This window comes from Amphiprion ocellaris, chromosome 9 (genome assembly GCF_022539595.1).
Source record: "Amphiprion ocellaris isolate individual 3 ecotype Okinawa chromosome 9, ASM2253959v1, whole genome shotgun sequence".
Taxonomy (NCBI): Eukaryota; Metazoa; Chordata; class Actinopteri; family Pomacentridae; genus Amphiprion; species Amphiprion ocellaris.
The window spans coordinates 5963590-5983235 of record NC_072774.1 but is presented as its reverse complement, the minus strand read 5'-3'; the positions used below and the strand labels follow the sequence as shown (position 1 = coordinate 5983235).

At 40.2% G+C, this 19646-nt stretch overlaps 1 protein-coding gene across 1 annotated transcript in view; it reads left to right on the top strand.

The window, feature by feature from the left end:
• Positions 1 to 19646, top strand: part of galnt1 (UDP-N-acetyl-alpha-D-galactosamine:polypeptide N-acetylgalactosaminyltransferase 1) — a 71143-nt gene that overhangs the window by 11794 nt on the left and 39703 nt on the right. Inside the window, exon 2 of the mRNA XM_055013780.1 lies at positions 11721 to 11833. The gene's annotated coding sequence lies outside the window, so the exon portion shown is untranslated. The remainder of the gene's footprint in view (positions 1 to 11720; positions 11834 to 19646) is intronic.

Sequence of the window (19646 nt, the reverse complement as noted above, 5' to 3'; positions counted from 1 at the left end):
CACTTGCCTCGCATGATGCTGATTAGCAGTGACACTGATTAAAAGTTTGTCGTCAAACCCATTATCAACAGACAGCAACAACTGACGAAACAAATATCACGTCTAGTTCAGTGAAGGACTTTGAGAGTCGAGCAGCAAAATCCATAGGGATAATGGATGGCAGATGGATTTCCAGTGCGTACAAGTCTAGGCTATGTTGTGGTTAGCTGTTGTTTCATTTTCACTGCAGAAATCAAGATGACAAACACGGATTAAAACTGGCTGCCAAATATGCTTGCTATTTTGGTGCGGTATAGTTTGTTGCTGAGGATCTTTCTGAAAAGCCGAGACTTTCACAGCGTTCTTGTGTCAATCTCCTCTGTAGTGAGTACGGGATGTGATAGTGTGTACTATAAAAAAAAAAAGTGTATTTTGTGTCAGTTCAGTCATAACTTCTGGATTTTTCCACTGCTGATAGTAGGGCTGCAACTAACATTTTTTTTTAATATTATTGATTAATCTATTTTTATTTTAGTTTAAAAAATGTCAGAAAACTGTAAAAAAAAAAAAATAATAATAATAATATCCATCAGTGTTTTTCAAAGACCAAACTGACATCCTCAAATGTCTTGTGTTGTCCACAACCCAAAAATGTTCAGTTTACTGTCATAGAGAAGGAAAGAAACCAGAAAATATTTACATTTAATCATCTAAACCTCAAACAATTTCTAGGCTTCCTTTGCTCCCGTCACATTTTTACTTGCTGCGAGCTCATTTTTTTCACTGCAGTATAAGTTCTGTAACTCTGTGGAAACAACACAACCATGGCTAGGAGGAGAGGTGTTACTTAGGAAAAAATGATAGCTCCACATACTGTACATATTTTACTGTTTTCCTTCACAGCCTCTAGAGACTAGGCGTTTTTCACACTGCTCTGCACACCAACTCGAGAAAGATATTTCACCATGCTGAATGTATATTTCAACAACTTGCTGACAGCTTGCTCCTCTGTATACTGTTTTTGAGCCATGCTGCATTCATGTTACTGTTCACATGTTTTATTTTTTCTCAGTTTCTCTTGTTGTGTCTTCTCTGCTCTGTGTCAACAGCCTGCAATTCAGCTTCACAGTTACCACAAGATGTGCATAATTTTTGGATTGCAAACAGTTAATTTTTGTTTAATTTTTAAGTGAGATATGGTACATAAAGTGATTATGCTGAATTGGATTGATATTAAACTTCCATCCATCCATTCTCTGTACACCGCTTAATCCTCATTAGGGTCGCGGGGGTGCTGGAGTCTATCCCAGCTGACTTCAGGCTGGGTTATGCTTTCCACACGAACTTGACGCGTGGAAATGAGACGCTTGGAAATCCGCTCGTGAGAAAGTGTGACTTTATACTTCATGCGGTGTCTGCTCCCAAACTGTAGGGGGCAGTGTATCGCAAGCGCGTCTACCTAGTCTACTCTAGTACTACACTAGAGTAGAAGAAGTTTGCCATTGTTTACAACACTTACAACATGGCATTTTACCAAATAGTTGCATTTCAGCAGTTATTTTTAATTTCACGCCGTGAATTGTTCACAACCTGGTTAGCACGGTGATCTCGGTGTGATGAATCGTATACATGCTTGTATTTCTGAACTTAGGATGTCCTGCTTTTCCGTGTGTCTCCTCCTGCGTTATTACAAAAATTTGGAGGTGCAAGACGTGGAAATTTTCCACTTGAGAAGGACTGTATGAGGGGGCGTGGCATTCGCACTGAGCCGCACGGACCTCGCGGACAAGCATTAAACAAGCTTTCAGGGTGAAGGCAGGAGACACCCTGGACAGGTCACCAGTCCTTGCAGGTCTACATAGAGGGACAAACAAGTATGCTCACATTCACACCTATAAGCAATTTAGTATTATCAGTTAACCTGAACATGTTTTTAGACTGCGAGAGGAAGCCGGAGTACCCGGAGAAAACCCACGCATGCGACGGTGCCAACCACTGAACCACTGTGCAGCTGATTTTGAACTTAGTTTTGGTAAATTTTGCACATCGTAGATTGCGACCTGTCCAGGGTGTCCCCTGCCTTCGACCCAGGTCAGCTGGGATGGGCTCCAGCACCCCCCCGCGACCCTAATGAGGATTGATAGACAATGGATGGATGGATGCCTTTCAAAGCAACTGGCACATTTTTGGATTCTGAGGGTCAAACAAGGGCAGCATGAGCCAGTTTTGCACATAAAGAGAAGTAAACAGAAGTGTAACCATGCTTTTCAAAGATTAGTGTGAAGGTTAGTTAAAACATAAAATGTTCATCAGCCCAAGTTGTATCCCAGATAGAAAAGTATCTGCACCTTTTGGATGTAGATGAAAGACCTAGGAGGACAGAAAGGACAAGCTCTGCAGTGGCAGCTCTGTCTTAGTTGTGTGACACAGTGAGCTATCTGCCCCAAGCTCACTCTGACAAAGGTGCAGCACTCCCCCCTAAGTTCGCATATACACAACCATCCATCTCCAGCTCTTATCTGCTACCAGGCTGCTACTCTTGAGTGTCTGTGTGTTTGTTTGTCTGAGGACTCCTTGAGTCGAGTTGTTCTGGCCCGGTCACACTGATAGCCGTATCAACAGTCACTCCTGGCTGATGGACTGCAGAACAACACAGCTATTGTTTTTCAGAGTATGTGTGGGCGTGTGTGCTAAGCCATCAGAAATTTTGCATTTTGAGAAGCCACAGATGTCATATGCGCTGTGCTCATGTATCTTGTGAACGTGCACGTGTGTTTGCGAGTGTGTGTTTTATGTGCTGCAGTGTAACCTGCCAGAGGCTGGGATGTGGGTCAGTGTGGCTGCAGCTCCACAGGCCATGCAGAGACAACAGCAGGATACTGCCTCTGTACTTGCTGTAGGGGGAAAAAATGCTTCTCAGCTGTACAAAGTGAAGCACAAACCACCCTGCATTTAAGATCTTTAATTTGTACATTTTCTGTACATTTCTACATACCCCAAAGCACAATGCTTTGGCTGTTTTATCATTGCAGACATTTTTCTGTGCACATACACGGGCAAAAAACATCCAAACATGGGAATCTTAAACTGTGTGTGAGGCTCATCTTATTAGGATAGGGTATACAGAGGCAGAGCAGAATAGGAATAGAGATGACAATCTGTATGACTTCTTAATAAGGTTAGATTTGGAAGAGGATGGCCAGATTAGTCATGCCTGGAGCTCATAGTGGATTCCACCTGCAGCCATTAAGCCAAAGTTATTGCTTAACATTTAGAACTCACAATGAAGGCTTATTGGAGGTTATGTAGTGTGGCGAGGATTGTGTGTTTGTGTGTGTGCCGGGGCTATTGACTGCATGACGGAGCTGCTTAAATGAAATATTGATAGGACTGGCTTGTTTAGGAAATGTGTGTATCTGTGTGTGTGTGTGTGTGTGTGTGTGTGTGTGTGTGTGTGTGTGTGTGTGTGTGTGTGTGTGTGTGTGCATCTGCAGAGTTGTATGTGTAAATTTAGATATTTGGCCGGTGATTGATTGTGCGTTTTGCAGCAGCCAATAGCCTATTGAGTGTCAGTTTTTTGAAATACGGTCTCATAGATCAAACCACTTGAACTGGGCCAGTAGTGTTAAATTTGTTCAGGATTAATGAGGAACCGTGGATGCAAACAGACAGGCGGGTTACATGATGCCGCCGACTGCCAGTGATGGATAACGGCTAGTAGAGGGCATTTTTATTTGTTAAGTGGCCTTTAATGGCACACTTTGAACGCCAATATGAAAAGACGCCATTTTCTCCTGTAAAAGAACAACAGACTGCATTACAGTATAATGTCAGGCTAACTCGGGGACTGCTGACGTTTTGTTAGACTATTAGCAGCTAGCATATCTGCACCTATTTAACACATTTTGCTCCATGTTAGTGTTGCATGTTGTGTAAGCATTGAAGGGCAGAGATTTACTGTTGCAAGTGTGTATAGTTCAGTTTGGTTATTTGCACATCTTCCTCATTGCTCTAGTCACTGTGTTCACTTGTATGTGCGTTTGTTAAAGTTGGAACATCCAAATCTAATAGACTTTTTATGAAAGTCAGTTAAAGCAATAGTAAATCATGCTCCTCTCACATTTTTACTCCCTGTGGGCTCAATTTTCACTGCAATATAAATTCCTGCACCTCTATGGAATTAGTGCAACCATGGCTAGAAGGAGAGAACTCAGAAATTTATTGGCTGGTGTATAGCGGAGTTATGTCATGAATCATTCAAAAGAACAAGTGAAAGTTGAATTTCTTTGGTTATTTATTTTGCCAAAATTTGACAAAATTCTGGAATCTGTACAGGATTTTACCAAGCTCCCACGTGTTACCAATACTGGGAAAAAAAATGTGACTCCCCATGCTATAATTATTTTACTGTTTACATTTTTACAACCTCTACAAACTTGGTGCTTTTCACACAACTCTGAACATCATTTCTGGAAAGATCCTTCACCATGCTGAATGTATCTTCCAACAACTTGCAGACAGTTTGCTGTTCTGTATGTTTTTTTTTGAGACCTGCTGCATTTATTCTGTTCATCAAGTGTTTTATTTTGCTCTCAGTCATTCTTTTTGTCTCATCTCTGCTATATGTTGACATAGCCTGCAATTCAGCTGGATATTTACCTTTTTTTTTTGTTGCAGACTCTGATCTAAACAGTTTATTTTTAACAACATTTAAAATAAGATGTACAATTAAGTTGTTTTGATGACATAATTCAAATTTAACCTTAAATGTCTTCATTTTTCTGATGGAACTGTTGAAAATTTGTTGATTCTTTCTGTTTTTTAAAATTTCTTCCTTTGATAACTGGTGTAGCTTTGGCGATATTTTTAAAGATGACATGCGTTTTGAACCAAACAGCAGTTTTTGGGATTGAGATGGTTAACTCCCTAAATATACTAACCAGCCAGACACTGCTTTTAAGGTAGAAAATGAGTCATTATGTAATTGTTTTGGACTTTTCCACCCTTTTTTAGCTTCTTTAAAACACATCTTAAGATGTTTCCTCAAAGTAATCTCTCTTATGCATCTTTTAAATGAATTTCTAAGAGCTACATGGCAATTAAATTATCAGATCACTAATGTCAGCAGCTAAAAAAAACACAGCTTTGTGCTGCTTGGAAAATGTGCTAAATCCACACATTGCCACTGCGTCACAGGAGGGGGAGATTGCATGCTGGGTAGAATTGCTAGGAAGTCTGTCCTGGATTGGGAATGTTGCCGGGAGCGTTTGAACGCACAGCTGGGGGCACGCATCCACTGAAGCTTGATCCTGTTAGCACGGCTGCCGGCCAGAACAGAGACAGCACGGAGATGTGGACGTCTCCAGATGTCACCAAGATACGCAGGGATGGATGTGGAAGTTTTAGGCTAAATCTGGTCTGTGTAATCATTCAGGACACAGAGGAGGGAAGGTAGTGAGTCTGTGTTGTATTGTCACTGCTGCTACGCCTGTTAACAGTGGTCTAGCGGCCTGCTGCTCTGTTTCCTCTGCTCTCTGTAAACAGGAAGCAGATCTCTGTCTTTCTGTCTACTGCTCTCTCCTTTCATCTGTCCTTTTCTGTTTGTCCTTTGGTCCCTCTTTCTTCCTCTCCCTGCCCTGCCTCCCTCTGCGGCTGCATACAGCATTTCTAGAAAGCGATAGGCACCGAGCTCCCACTGCACTTTGTTATTATGGAAAGCAAAACAGGCTGTTGTGTGAGGCGTTTCATCTCTAGATGAGTGTGTCATAGTGGAGGGTCCAGGGAGGTGGGAGCAGCTGCTCCTTACCTATTTTCTCCACGCTCTATTCCTGGCATTCCTGTTTTTCCTCCCTGGGCTTCCCCTGGAAAGCTGTCAGAAATGGTGAGCTACAGCAGCCTGTGATAGGGTTGTTGTCATCTTTTGTTGCCTTTCCTCTAGTCCCTATTTAGCATGGATTTGGCGCATGAATGGGGTGCTGTGGGCCCTCCAGGGCCTTCCTTTCCCACACAACTGGAGACATGAGGGGTTTGACAGAGCAGGAGGTTGAAGGAATGACTGGCAGGAGGTGGAGGGGAGGTTCAGTTGGCCCAGGTTTAGTACAGCACTGTTTGTTGTTGTTAATGCCAAAGATGTCATCTTTGGACTCCCTCAGTTGCAACATACGCTACAAACAGAGTCATGTAACACATACAGAAACCCTGGCTGGAACCCAAACACACACCCACATGCTTACACACAATTCATGCTCATAGCAAGCTATCGCACAGCCTTAAGAGAAGAGACCTTTCTGCTTGTCTTACCCAGTGTCTTCCCTTGTCTCTGAGCCTTTCTCTGGAAGTCTTCAGGGAGACAGCAGAACAGTTAGGTTTAATGCTTGGACATGGCTGGTTGGTCACACTGTGTTCACACTGAGCTTAGGAAATTGTGAAAGACCGATTTGACTGTTAGTTTTAGCTCTTCCCACACTAACCTCTAAATTGTCCATAAAAGACATTGTTTCAGAGCCCCTCCACCTTGTGTGGCGTTAGCCCGGCTTTGAAGCCTCAGAGGAAGCATGCTTTGGCATGTCAACGTTATTTTGCAAGGTGCTATATGTGTCAACATGCTTACGCCTCATGATGTTCTGTTTGTGCAAGATTTCATGAAGTTATGCTTGCTAGCAGAAATTACCTCATCCACACCCATGAGCTCGTCCATGTTTGTTAGTCTGCCTCCGTCACTGGTGTTTTGGATTTACGACAGGAATTACGTAGCTCCAGGCTAAATGGAAAGAGGCCTATGTGGGAGAAGAGACTGTAAGTCTGAATGGATTAATAATGGGGAGTTTTCTGTAGGGACAGAGATAAAGGCAAGAGTAGGGTGGGATGCCGAGAACTGAACCTTTTGGTTGCTGTGCTGCATTCTCTGCATTGGTTCACAGCTGCTCACAGCTGGAATGAAGAGAAGTAAGGAGGCACTCAAAAGAAAGGGATACCACTTAAGACTGTAGCAGAGAATTAGGTATGTTTTTGTTTTCCTGTCCTAATTGTGAAATATATGTTCCAAAACAGAATACCACCTTTGCACTGGGGACTTTTTTTTTTTTTTTTTTAAAAACAGATTTAAAAATATCTTAACACTGACTCACTGCTCTATCAGTTAGAACTGTAACTCCGAGCATTTCATCTGCAACTTCTTGTGCACTTAATTTTTACTCACACTTTAATTATATTGTGCTAGAAAACTGACAAGTTATGAGATTTTTTTAGCTATTATTCATGAGCACAAGATCAATTTTTGCTGTATTCTAATCTGAGGATTTAGGGTATTAATGTGAGCCCACTGCAGCAAAAGTGGATCAGTCACATCTGGCTGATGTTTCATTTGTTTATTAGTATTGGCACCAGGGTACACAAAATCTGTGGTTTTGGGGTCACACTTCAGTATGTTTTGGCGCAGAAGGCAAGATAGGAAATGCATAAAATCACTTTCCAACAACTTGCTGACATTTGCTCCTCTGAATACTGTTTTTAATTGAATATTTGTTATGTGACTGTATGTCACAGCTGAGACATTTATGGATTCTCTGTTGTAGTGAGGAGTGCAACATTTTCCATTTTTTACAGGATCTGGCTCATGCAAACTTTATTTTTGGCCAACTTTTAAATGAAACATGTAGAATAAAGTGATTCAAGCTTAGATTTGGTTACTTTTTCTGATCAAACCACATGTCACAGATAATTTAATCAAGGACTGGCAGAAAATCCAGTGATTCTTTCTGTTTTACTGTTTCTCTTTATAATAAAGGGTATAATTTTGGCCGGCAAGTTTTGGGGTTAAGCAGGTTAACAATCATGCACCATATTCATAATTATATTAATCATTAAAGCAGGGCAGTTTGAATATACTCTGCCATAATTGTGCTGAGGATTTTGTGCTTATCTATGTTCAATTTGACCCATACAGTGTGAGCAGAGAGGTCGCAGCTTCTGGCTGTGCCGAAAGCTTGATTAAAATGTGCGGTATGAGTTAGCACATCGTACAAGATTAATAAGTCGCACAAAAGCTGCCCATCATCTTGACATCGGACAGACTCCTGTGTTTTTATGATCAGAGTTTGAAAGTTACTTTTATAATGGATTAAACTAAATATTCGCAGCAGCACCAGTCCTGCTAACCTGCAGCAGAGTGCACTCTCTCAGAGCACATTTCTGTCTCTCTGGATGCTTGTGTCAGTGCAGTGTTGGCCTACATAATGGCATGTTTCACTGGCACAGCTCACTGTTTGGACAGCTCCATTTCTGCTCACTTGCTCTGCATCTGACCAGGTGTCCATCTGTGACCACTGCGACATCCTCTCTTGATGTGAACAAGGTGTGTGCTTCATTGCGTCGAAAGTCAGCATATTTGGGTCCGTCTTACAGCAGCACACTCTATAACTTCCACTTTTTTTGTGGCTTTAAAGGTTCAAGGGCAGAGATTACATTTTATAAGAGTACAGTTAATGCCCAGGTGTAGGAAAAGCTGAGGTAGTAGCATATGTTGGAAGACCTCCCACCTTTGCTGCACTGCTGGAAAGAAGCCTGTAAAACTAGTGATCTGGAGTCTCTTCCTCGCTGAAATGTTCAAATTGAAATTTGGTTTATAAGCAAGCAGGGCTGGTATGATTAGTTGGCATAATCGATGATGACGTTGATGCTAATATGTTCAGCTGACACAGTGTTTACTTTTTTCTAAACTGCTTCAATCCATCATCACAAACGTTTTTCCTCATCGGTCATTTTTGGCTCCAGTCATTGGTCAGCTGCAGTTTTAGAAAATGGCAGCTACAACAGAGTTTGACTCAGTTTGATGACAAATTTTCCAAAGAATCAAGGCTTCCAAAATATAGGAGTCCTTCATGAAATAACTGAACAAAAAAAGTGGCTTGTTCACCACACTGTGCAGAGTGCATTAGCTCCTGAAGAGAAAACACAGGTTCCATCTGACGTAGAGACATTTTACATATGTTTACTTCTCTCTTGCTCTCTCTGCTCCCATGAACTGCATTTTAATACAGTGGGATTCCAAACTAAGTTGTTTTCATTTACACGGTTTTCTGTTTTTGTTGTCAGACAATAAAATTAGTATGAAATGGAGACATTGGTCATTAGGGCTGCATGCTAACTAGCTGTCACTTTCAATCTGCTGCTCTGCACTGCTAAAAGACAGACTTTTAAACCATCACATCTGACATACTTACCAAAAAGGAGTTTTGAAATCATGGCTGTGCTAGGAATTCACCTATATTTTCATCGAATTTGAATCTACTACCAAAGACAGAGAAAAAAATTGTTTTAATAGCTGTCTTGTAAAACCTTCGCTGTGTCCAATTTGCAGTTTGTTCAACACAAACGTTTTCACTTTGATCAGGGGTTAAATAGAAACTTGGATTTCTTTTGGAGTTGAACTACTAACTTAAACAATACAACCTCTTTTTACTCCGCCAAGGAACGCAGCGGAGTTATGTGATGATTGGCGTGCGTTTGTCCATCTATGTGTCCGTCTGTTTGTCTGTTAGCAACATTACTCAAAAACAGACAAACGGATTTGGATGACATTTTTAAGGGAAGGTCACAAATGACACAAGGACCAATATATTAGATTTAGGTAGTGATGCGGTGTATAGACTGGATCCACAGATTTGTTCAAGATTTCTGTATCATTGCGAGATAGCAGCACGATGTCACTGTAACTGTGACAACAAGTGAACACTGCATCAGCTGCCTGCTAATGATCACATGATTGCGATCCTACTACAAATCGACCACTGTGGACTTATCGGGACTTATCTGTCGGAAATGATACAAGGAACAATTGATTAAATTGTGGGCGTGTTTCCGAGTCCCATCAATTCCTGGCACCCGCTGCATATATACACACATGCCTGTGCTCAGCGCAGGGTCATTTTGTTTATGGGTACATCTGTATTAAATGGCCACATTCTATGGTGCCGTGATTTCTGCCATGAATTTTTTTCAAGATTTCAGCATTGGAAATGATGTGACTGAGGAGCCTTGGTAGAGTACTGCGCTTCCTTAGTGCTTTTCTTGTTTACTTTACATTACTAAGTTGTAATTTAACTCTGCAGTTTTGTACTTTAATGTGTTAAACTTTGGTTACACTTCATACTGTGCATGCAGCCTTATACAATGGCCTACAATTTGCCAAGGTAAAAAGAAACTTAAATGAAATGGTCATTTTACTTTTCGTTTTGCCATGTAGAATAATGCACTAATTGATAAATTCATTAACAAAATAAGATAGAAAAAGAGTCATTAATGACAGCCCTATTAGCATGACAATTAAGTAGAGTATTGACAAAACATGTTGTACAGTGCTTACTCTCTCATTATCTACGTCTCTGTCTGCCTCTCTTGCTCTTTGTGATGTCTGTCTCGATCTTTTCCTCCCCGACATGCAGCAGTCATTCAATGACTCCGGCATGAGACAGCTAGAAAGCAGAATGAGGAGAGGAAGAGGTTTGCGCTGCAGACAAAGACAGATGGGTTGCTATTTGTACTGCAATGTTGTGTGTGGGTCTGTAGGTTCATTTTGTGATTGTCAGGGGAATCTGATGAGTATTTATAGAAGCTCTTGCTTGTCCTGCTCCCAATTTGCAGACGGATTACGCTCCAGTCAAACTTTGTGGAGGTGTCTGTAAGATAAAAGGAGTGCAAAAAAAGGTAGAAAGAGAGACGGCTCACGACTTGAGGGTAAGAAAGACAGGAGGAGATGAGGAATTATGACTTGTCCAGGAGGAGACAGAAATCTTTGGTGGCCAGGGCCCTTCACACACTGAGGCATACCTGCACTGCAGCACTGCCTCCTCGCTATCACTAATGCAGTAGTGTGTGGGCTGGCAGGAAGAGATTTATAGTATGGCTCTTCTTGTAATGCAAACTCTTAATGCACACACATATACACTGGCTGCAAAATGAAGCCCCAGCGGACCAGAGTGATGACTTGGCTTTAAAGTAGGCCAAGGGCCAGATTGAAGGACACACAGACACACATACACATATGCCCACACTGAGTCATATTCGCTCTCATCTTTATTCTCTGTGGATTTTTCAAAAATAGCAGATTAATCCAGTGCAATGAGCAGTTCTGAGAATTCGACAGTTGTCCATCCCCATCTCCCTGCACCCCTTCATCCCTCTGTCTTCCGCCTCGCTTTCTTTTTATCCCCACTCCAGAGCTGGCAGAGTGTCTTTGGTAGCGTTTGACCTTTGGAGGCGTGTTGAAAGAGGGAGGATGATTGATTTATAACACAATACAAAGAGATACAGAGCCCGGCTGTCAGTTTGTAAGTGACTGACAACAACTTCTCCAAAGACTTGTTTGACTGAATGACGAACTGGAAGCGTGCCTGGTGACATTGTGAGTCTGACTCTGTGATGATTTGAGCAAGATGAGTGCGATTATTGTGTCTGCGGAAGGAGGATGCGTGTTGGAGGCCGTTCAGTGGCAGCTTTTCTCGTACCTTCGTGTGGTCGCTTTGCGGTTTTGTGCCTCGAGGTGCTATCGGAACAATGTTGATCTCTTTTTCAGGCCATCTGAAGGAAAAAAAAATTTGTCGGCAAGTGAACGTTACAGACATAAAAAGATTATTTACAGTATTTCCTGCCTCAGTTTCGTGTTTGCTCAAAATTTCTTCTCCGCCACACGCATGCTTAGCAAACAATGTTAATTCTGTGCTTGTTTCTTCTGCCTCTTCCAGGAGCATGTTTGAGTGACGAGCAAAACAAGAAGTGGGATCTCTGAAGGTCCGCCTCCTCTGCTGGTGGAGCGCCCTGCACATCTGACCAGAGACCCCTTAAATCACTCTAAAAGGTACGAATGTGGTAAAGCTGAACATTCGGAGTTGAAGTTGTGTCGCTGTGTCTCGTCGAGGATATTTTTCAGCTGCGGGTTATTCATGTTTTTCTTCTTGTGAATGTTTTCGGATGCTGTTGAATCTTTATGACCTCTGGAGGCTGAGATATCTGTTGTTACAAATGATGAAGAATGAAATGTCTCAACACTTACAGAAAATACCCATATTATGGCTATTATCGCTACTAAATCTCTACTCTGTGCTCTTCCTACTTTCTTTTTCTTTACTCGAGAGTGTGGTGTTTCAGTTTGAGAACATTATTTTTTCATTTTATGCTCAGACTTTGTGATGCTTCCACTTAAAATCCTACCCTCTCTTTCTCGAATATCCCCAGCTCATGTTTAAATCTGGTAAAAAACTGTCTGCATTCAGATATACTGCTGCTGCACAAATGTCCTGTGCTTCAGTTTGAGTGCATCTCCTCACTGTCAGACGTTCAGACTTAACCCTCTAAACCTCCAAACCTGCCAGTGGGTTTGAAACGCATGAGATTTTTTATTTTTTTTTTAAATAAAACTGCAAAATTACACCTTTTATCTGAGCTAGAAACTGTAAAACGGAATTGTCTGTATTTTGAACTTTCTAACAGTCCCTGAACTAATCATCTCTTCCGTCAGGAAAATTAAAGTCATGATATTTCATCAGAATCACCTTATCATGCATGTCACATTTAGAAATTTGGCAGAAATGAATCATTTACAGCAGATTCTGTTTGTCTTATTGCGTGTGTTTTTGGGCTCTTAATATTTGAAGGGCTCAGTTATATGTTGTAAGTACTTCCTCCTTTGCTTACTTTCCTTTTCTTTATTCAAGAGTTTGGACTTTCAGTTTAATAGCATTATTTCTTCATTTTACATCCAGATTTTGTGATAATTGAAGCAATTTTTTTAAAATCTACAAAATTAAACAATATATGACAGCTAGAAACTGTAATGGTCCTTGAACTAATCATTTGTGACGTGTGGTTCTGTCAGAAAAATTAAAATCATGATATTTCATCAGTCACTTTATCATACATGTCACATTTTTAAAAATGTCAAAAATACACTGCTTTAAAAAGATCGTTTATCTTTATTCTGTGTGTTTTTGGGCACTTTTAAAACTTCAAGAGCTCTAAAGTCTCAGATCTATGTTGTAATAAATGTTATTGAACAGAATGAAATGCCTCAACACAGAAAATTGCTGTGACTATTACTGCAAAACCACTGCACTGTACCACCCACTTTCTTTTGTGATGAGTGTGGTGTTTCTGTTTGAGAGCATTATTTATCTATTTTACATTGAGAATTTGTGATGTTTTCCCTCTAGAGCCCCTGCTCCGGTGCAAATCTGCTCTGCTAAAAACTGTATTTCTGCTCTCAGATATACTGCTGCTGCACAAATGCTCTGTGCTTCAGTTTGAGTGCATCTCTTCCACTCAGACTGCTTCTGTGCGCTCGCAAACTTCCGCTCTCACATCTTTGTGAAACAACCCTTTCAGAAGTCCCCCACCAATAGAATGATAGATATAACATTGACCAATGCAGACACGTTTGCTGTGCTTCTTATAGCTTCCCCTATGGGAGGCTCCCTTGTGTCTGGAGGATTTGATTTATAGGTCAGGACATCTCTGTAGCACCTCAGTGCTTCATTTAAAATACAGTGTTGTGACACAGTTTACCTGTCCTGAGGATTATTCTGAAATCATTACTGGCATCTACTCGAATAGTTGTGCATAATTTCTGTAAATTATGCACAACTGTTTAATTATATAATATTATTTCTGTATGCTATATATGTGTGTCGCTTTGGATTTTCTGAGCGTTTGTTGTTCCTGTCACATTTTAACTCACTGTGGGCTCATTTTTCACTGCACTAAAAAGTCCTTTACCTCTATGGAAACAGCACAGTTGTGGTTGGAAGCGGAGAGAGCTCAAAAATGTAGTATGGCACAGCTATAAACACCATAAATCCTTTGAAAAATGGTGGCTTTACATGCTATTGATTCTTAGCTATTTACTCTTTTACATCCTCTACAAACTGGGTGTTTTTCACACAACTCTGCACATCAACTCTAAGATATTTCATCATGCTGAATGCATCGTCCAACAACTTGCTCCTCTGTGTATAATTTTTTTAAACCATTTTGCATTGATTTTATTTATCGGAATGTTTTAATTTCAATCTCTCTTGCCATCTCTCTTCTCTGTGTAGAATCAGCCTGCACTACTGATTCTGTTTAATACAAACTGTTTATTTTTGTTGAATTTTAAAACAAGGCATATAGCATATATAGTGATGAAATATTGCAATTTTAATCGTAGATTTAGTTTATTTTCCCAACGGAGCTGCACATCAAACTTGACGACTTCAAAAACCATTTGAAAGTTGGAAGTCTGACTATTCTTGCTCTGATAAAGGGTGTAATTTGGTGATTTTTTTGAAGATAGCATTCCTTTGAAACCTCTCAGCGGGTTTTGGGCTTCAGAGGATTAAAGTGAGGTTACACCACCAGATTAAGATTTAACTCTGCTTTAGCTTGCTGTTTGAATTCTATTGTTTTCCTCCGGTCAACAAAGCTCTGCTCTGAAATTTCTTTTACTTTTACATCTGATTTGTTACTGTATTTGAAACATCTGAACTACCTTTGCACATTCATTGGCTCACTGCCACTAACTCTCCCTGGATGTTGCTTTTCCTACACGAGCTGCATGTTAAACAGTCAGTCAGTCATTAGCTGATCTTGTACACAACATAAATCAACAACCATAAATCGGCTTTTATCTCTCTCTCGCTCCCAGTGAACAGCAATTAACAGAAACACCACTTTGAAGTTTTTATAAACAAATAACAGATGAAACACTGTTGCATGTATTTATAAATGTTAATCCTATCAAACAAAGGAAGAATATTGATATGTGTCAATACTGATAAATAGTATCGATAAAGTCTCATCCTGTCAATGCAAGACATGTTTCCTGATTTATTAGTGTCTGTAAAAGATGCATGAACGTTTGTGGGTGGCACACGGATGAATAACCTATAATTCTGCTATGATTTATTGTAATATAAGGCTGCAGGTAAGCAACAGCATCACAATACGTTGCTGCACAACTGACATTTTGATGCATTCAGAACTACAGAAACATTTAGCAATGTCTGTGTTTAGTCATTAGGTCAAGTGTTGCAGGTACTTGCTAGTTGATTTTCACTCTGGAAAAAATGTTAACCAACAGCTACCTGGAAAGTACCCAAAATATTGCAGTTAAACAGTAATATAAGCCATGCAAAGTATTGGGCAGTTTTGCAATTGATGAGCATCTTTTGTGCCTGTGTTCAGTTAATAATGGAATCTTGTTACCTCAAAAAACCTAAAATACATACATTCGCAAACATTGTTTTACATAACTATGGAACTGTAAGAAGATTTGGACTTGACACCATGAAACCGAAAATCAACCGGTGGGTTTAAAATTAGTGGTGGGGGGGGCGCAATTTAAAAAATGTATGTAATTAATTAATCATGATTAATTGCATTTTTTGTCTAATAGCAATATTTGACACATGAAGAAAAGTTTTTCATTTCAGATAAATTTTGGTTGACGAATCCATGAAGACATATACATGAACTTAAACAACAAAAATGTTTTTCATTTATATTTATCTGTGCGCTTTTCATCTGTCTACTACATTTACAGATTACTGAAAACTCAATTATAGTGATTATATTCAACATTTTAAGACTTTTTGTAAACTCAAGGACTTTCAGTATCTTGAAAAATGGTGTATTATGGGATGGACACACCGTTTGCCAGTACCAGGACTGTCATAGCTAACATTAGCTCTGATGCTAACAACATGTTTTATATTGAGGTGGTACCATCGGCTTGAAGTGCTGCGGTGATCAGAAAACAGTTTTTTGCACAATTTGCTCACAACCACGCTTTTATCCAAGCTACCACAGGGAAGATTTTTAAAAGAAAACTTTCCATCCAACAAGCTCAATGCCGTCTTGTCTTCCTTCACTTTTCATCAAACTTTCTTGTGTGCTGGGATCACTCAGTGCATCCTGTAAATCTTCTTCACAGCTGGAAAACAGACTTTAGGTGCATTACCGCCACCTAATGGGCTGGAGTGTGCATCAGTGTTACCAGTGTGCCAGAAATTAGGGAACTGAGAAAGGTGTGATGAAATGTGTTATTTTTTAACATTTAATAACATAACAATTAATTAATCAAAATTAACACATTAAAGTCCTAGCTCCATTTAAAATGTATTACTCTTGTTAAAATATGCAATTAAACACCATTTATGAGAGCGAGGAAATGACAAAATAGAAAAAAATCATTAAATTTGCAACTTTCTGATGGCTCTTGAACTTCTCTTCAATCACATACTGTGTTTCATTCCAAAATATTTCCAAATCTAGGCTTAAAATCACAACATTTAAGCAAAATTAACTGATTCTATGTGTCTCATTTAAATATTTGCTAAAAATAAATTGTTTGCACCAGATTCTGTAAATAGATTTTTAAAATTGTACGGCCCTCGATGCAGCTGTGAAACCACAAGTGACACGGCTCACCCTTTGTAGAAACAAAGAATCTAAGTCGTAAAATATGTTTGGTGTTTAGGGTCAGCATTATTTCAGTATTGGTAATGTCTTTGAGCACTTAGAAAAATGTTGCACATCTTGATTACATTTTTAAAATGTTTTATTAAGTAAAAAACTAAAGGAATTCTTCTTTTGTTTATATGATTAATGGGGTTAATACTTTTGAGTTGTGCTGTTTTCATAGAGAGCCAAGACTTTATATTGCTGCGAAAAATGAAAAATGAGCCCACAGTGAATAAAAATGTGACGGGAACAAATGAAAAAACCCAGAAACCAGTTTGGGTTCAGAGAGTTATACAGCCATAAAAATTACATGGTTACATTGGAGCAGAGCGTTTTCTGAAAAGTAAAAGCGCAAAGCAATTCTTGAAACATTGCTCACATTTTTGATCTTCTGAAAGACATCAAAGTAGACTGTTAAAGTGAGATCCTGCTGTGATGCCAGAGTCTCGTAAATCCTGCCTGGTTGGCAACAGTCAGCTGCTGTAATATTATGAGAAGAGAGCCAGACACACACAATCCTGCCGGGTTCAGCATGTAAGTCTTACGATTTGATCTGGTTGTTTGTGCTTGAGCATGTGTTTATACCAATTAACACGCAGTCTGATGGTGTGTAAATTGGTGTATTTATTTGCACAATCAGTGTTGTCAAAGCTTCTGTTCTGTACCTTTACATGTTTATGAGGTGAAAGCATGTCTGTATGAGAGGAGGAGATAAAATCAAGGAATGTGGAATCGTACGAAGAGCAATAACGGCACACTGGTGTCCGATAGACCAATGGGCATGATGCTGTGGTTTGCGTGTTTTCGTATCTGCTTTATTTTAATACATGCACTGTACGCCTGTGTGTGTCTGTGGTATTTCTGGTGTGGATGGGCAGCTGCGCTCTCTTCAACCGTCGGTGGAACTCCCCCTTGACACTAATGTGTATTGATTTTGGCCAAAAATGCCCCAGTGATTGGAGATTGAAGTGTTTAATTCTACTTTGCTCATGAGCCAAGTTTTGCGTTGGTAATCAATTTCAACTGGGACTTTTACGCTGCCATGGGCACTTCTCTGTTTTACTCTTTGCCTTTTTTTCCACTGACTTTTCAAACTTTGTTCTCTCTCTTACTCTCTTTCTAACATAAGAAAATTGCACTGTATTGATTTTTTTGAGGCCATTACCAAAATCTTTATTTTAGGGCTAAAAACATGTAATAGCGATGCAGAAATCAACTTCTATTTTACATAAAACCAATAACGCTGCTGATGAAGATCCCAAAAGCTGGGGTAGGCATTTTTTTGGGGAGGGGACGTTGCAGGAAAGAAATTCCACATTAATCTTTCAGGATTTTGTAATTAAAGTGGTCTGAGAGTGAAGTAAACTTCTGCACCTCCTGCTTCCATTTGGTGGCTTTAGAAAAACTATTGTCTGACTCACTGGATGTAGACTGTGAGTATACACTTCTTTTTAAAAGTCTATCAACAGTCTCCCAGACTAGCAACCTTCCAAAGCTAATGTTTAATGTTTTGCTGAGAATTTGGATCATTGAGTCGGGGATTATCAATTTTAGTGACAGAGCTCGTCCCTCAGCTGGCAGATGTTCTACCAACACAATTAATTATTTTTCAGGGACATGGTTCCTGCATCCTGGGCTTTGCTCCACTCATTGTGACTGGTCTGAGCAAGTAGAAACAAGCCAACACCATGCTTCACAACATGATGCCACCACCACCATGTTTCACATGATGCCACCAACACTATGCTTGACATCATGATGCTGCTGCCACTAGGCTTTACCACATGATGCTGCCACGACTCTGCTTCACAGTGTGGTTTATAATGGTGTGCAGTGTTTGGATTTCGCCAAAAAGCTCAATTCTGGTGTGATCAGACTAAAGAATCTTCTTCCAGTTGATTTCAGAGTCTGTCACATGCCTTTTGGAGAACTCTAGTCCAGCCTTAATATGAGCTTTTTAACCGTGGCTTTCTCTTTGCCACTGTCCCATAAAGCTTTTACTGTTGAAGAGTCCATTCAAGAGTTGCTTATTGCATAACCTCTCCCATCTCATTTGCTGAAACTTGTAACTCCTTCAAAATAGTCACAGGTGTTGTGTTGGCCTCCATAACAGGTCTCTTTCTTTTTCAGTCACTCAATTTTTGAGGATTCGGCCTGCTCTCGGAAGATTTACACATATACTATACTCCTTCCTTGTCTTGATGGATTTAACTGTACTTTGAGGGGTATTCAGTGATTTGGAAATTTCCTTGACTTCTCCCCTGACTCATGCTTTTCAGTAACGTTTTCACAGAGCCACTCGGATTGTTGTCTTGTCTTCATGCCATAGTTATAGCCAGGATTACTGATTCATCAAATACTGAATCTTCCAGGTGCAGGTGTCTATACTACAGATACTTGAGGCACATTCCCTGCACTCAGATGATCTCCATTTCACTAATTATTTGACTCCTAGCACCAATTGGCTGCACCTGTGTTGAATTAGGTGAGTCACTTTGAAGGGAATGAATGCTTATGCAATCACTTAATTTACATTTTATATTTCTAATTGCTTGACATTCGCTTTGTAGAAATCTGTTTTCACTTTGACATGAAAGTCTTGTCTTTTTTTGTACATTCCTGTCCAGAAAGGCAAATTAAATTGGCTATGATTCAACGTTGAAAAGCAGTACAAAGGGAAACTTTTTAAGACACTCATACTTTGGTTGACGGTGCACAGTATGTTCTGTAATACATCCATAGGCAGATCCACTGTACCGCCTCACCCTGTCCCAGTCTTTGCCTTGTTTTACTTTCTCTACGGGACCCGCCTGTGTTCTGCAGTCAAGGTTATGATCTGAATATGAAGCGACCCCTGCCGTTTCGCCAGAAGGGCCTGTGTACCTCAGCTAGTCCACAGAGAGCCACAGAGACAGAGCTCCAGGCCACCTTGTTCTCTTTCACTCCCCTAATATTAGCCTGTGCCTTGTTCTGCTCCAGTTGAAAGGCATTAAGACTGTTCAGAAAATCAGCGCTCCCATCAGCGTTGTCTTGGAAACTGTTGAGCTTATCAGGCCCATATGACCCAAGGACAGCTCATGCACTTGAATAGCACAGTCTCTGGTTCTATCACTGAAGATGCTTCAAATAGCAGCATGCATTTTTACACTGTTGTTTATTAAATGACATCTGTG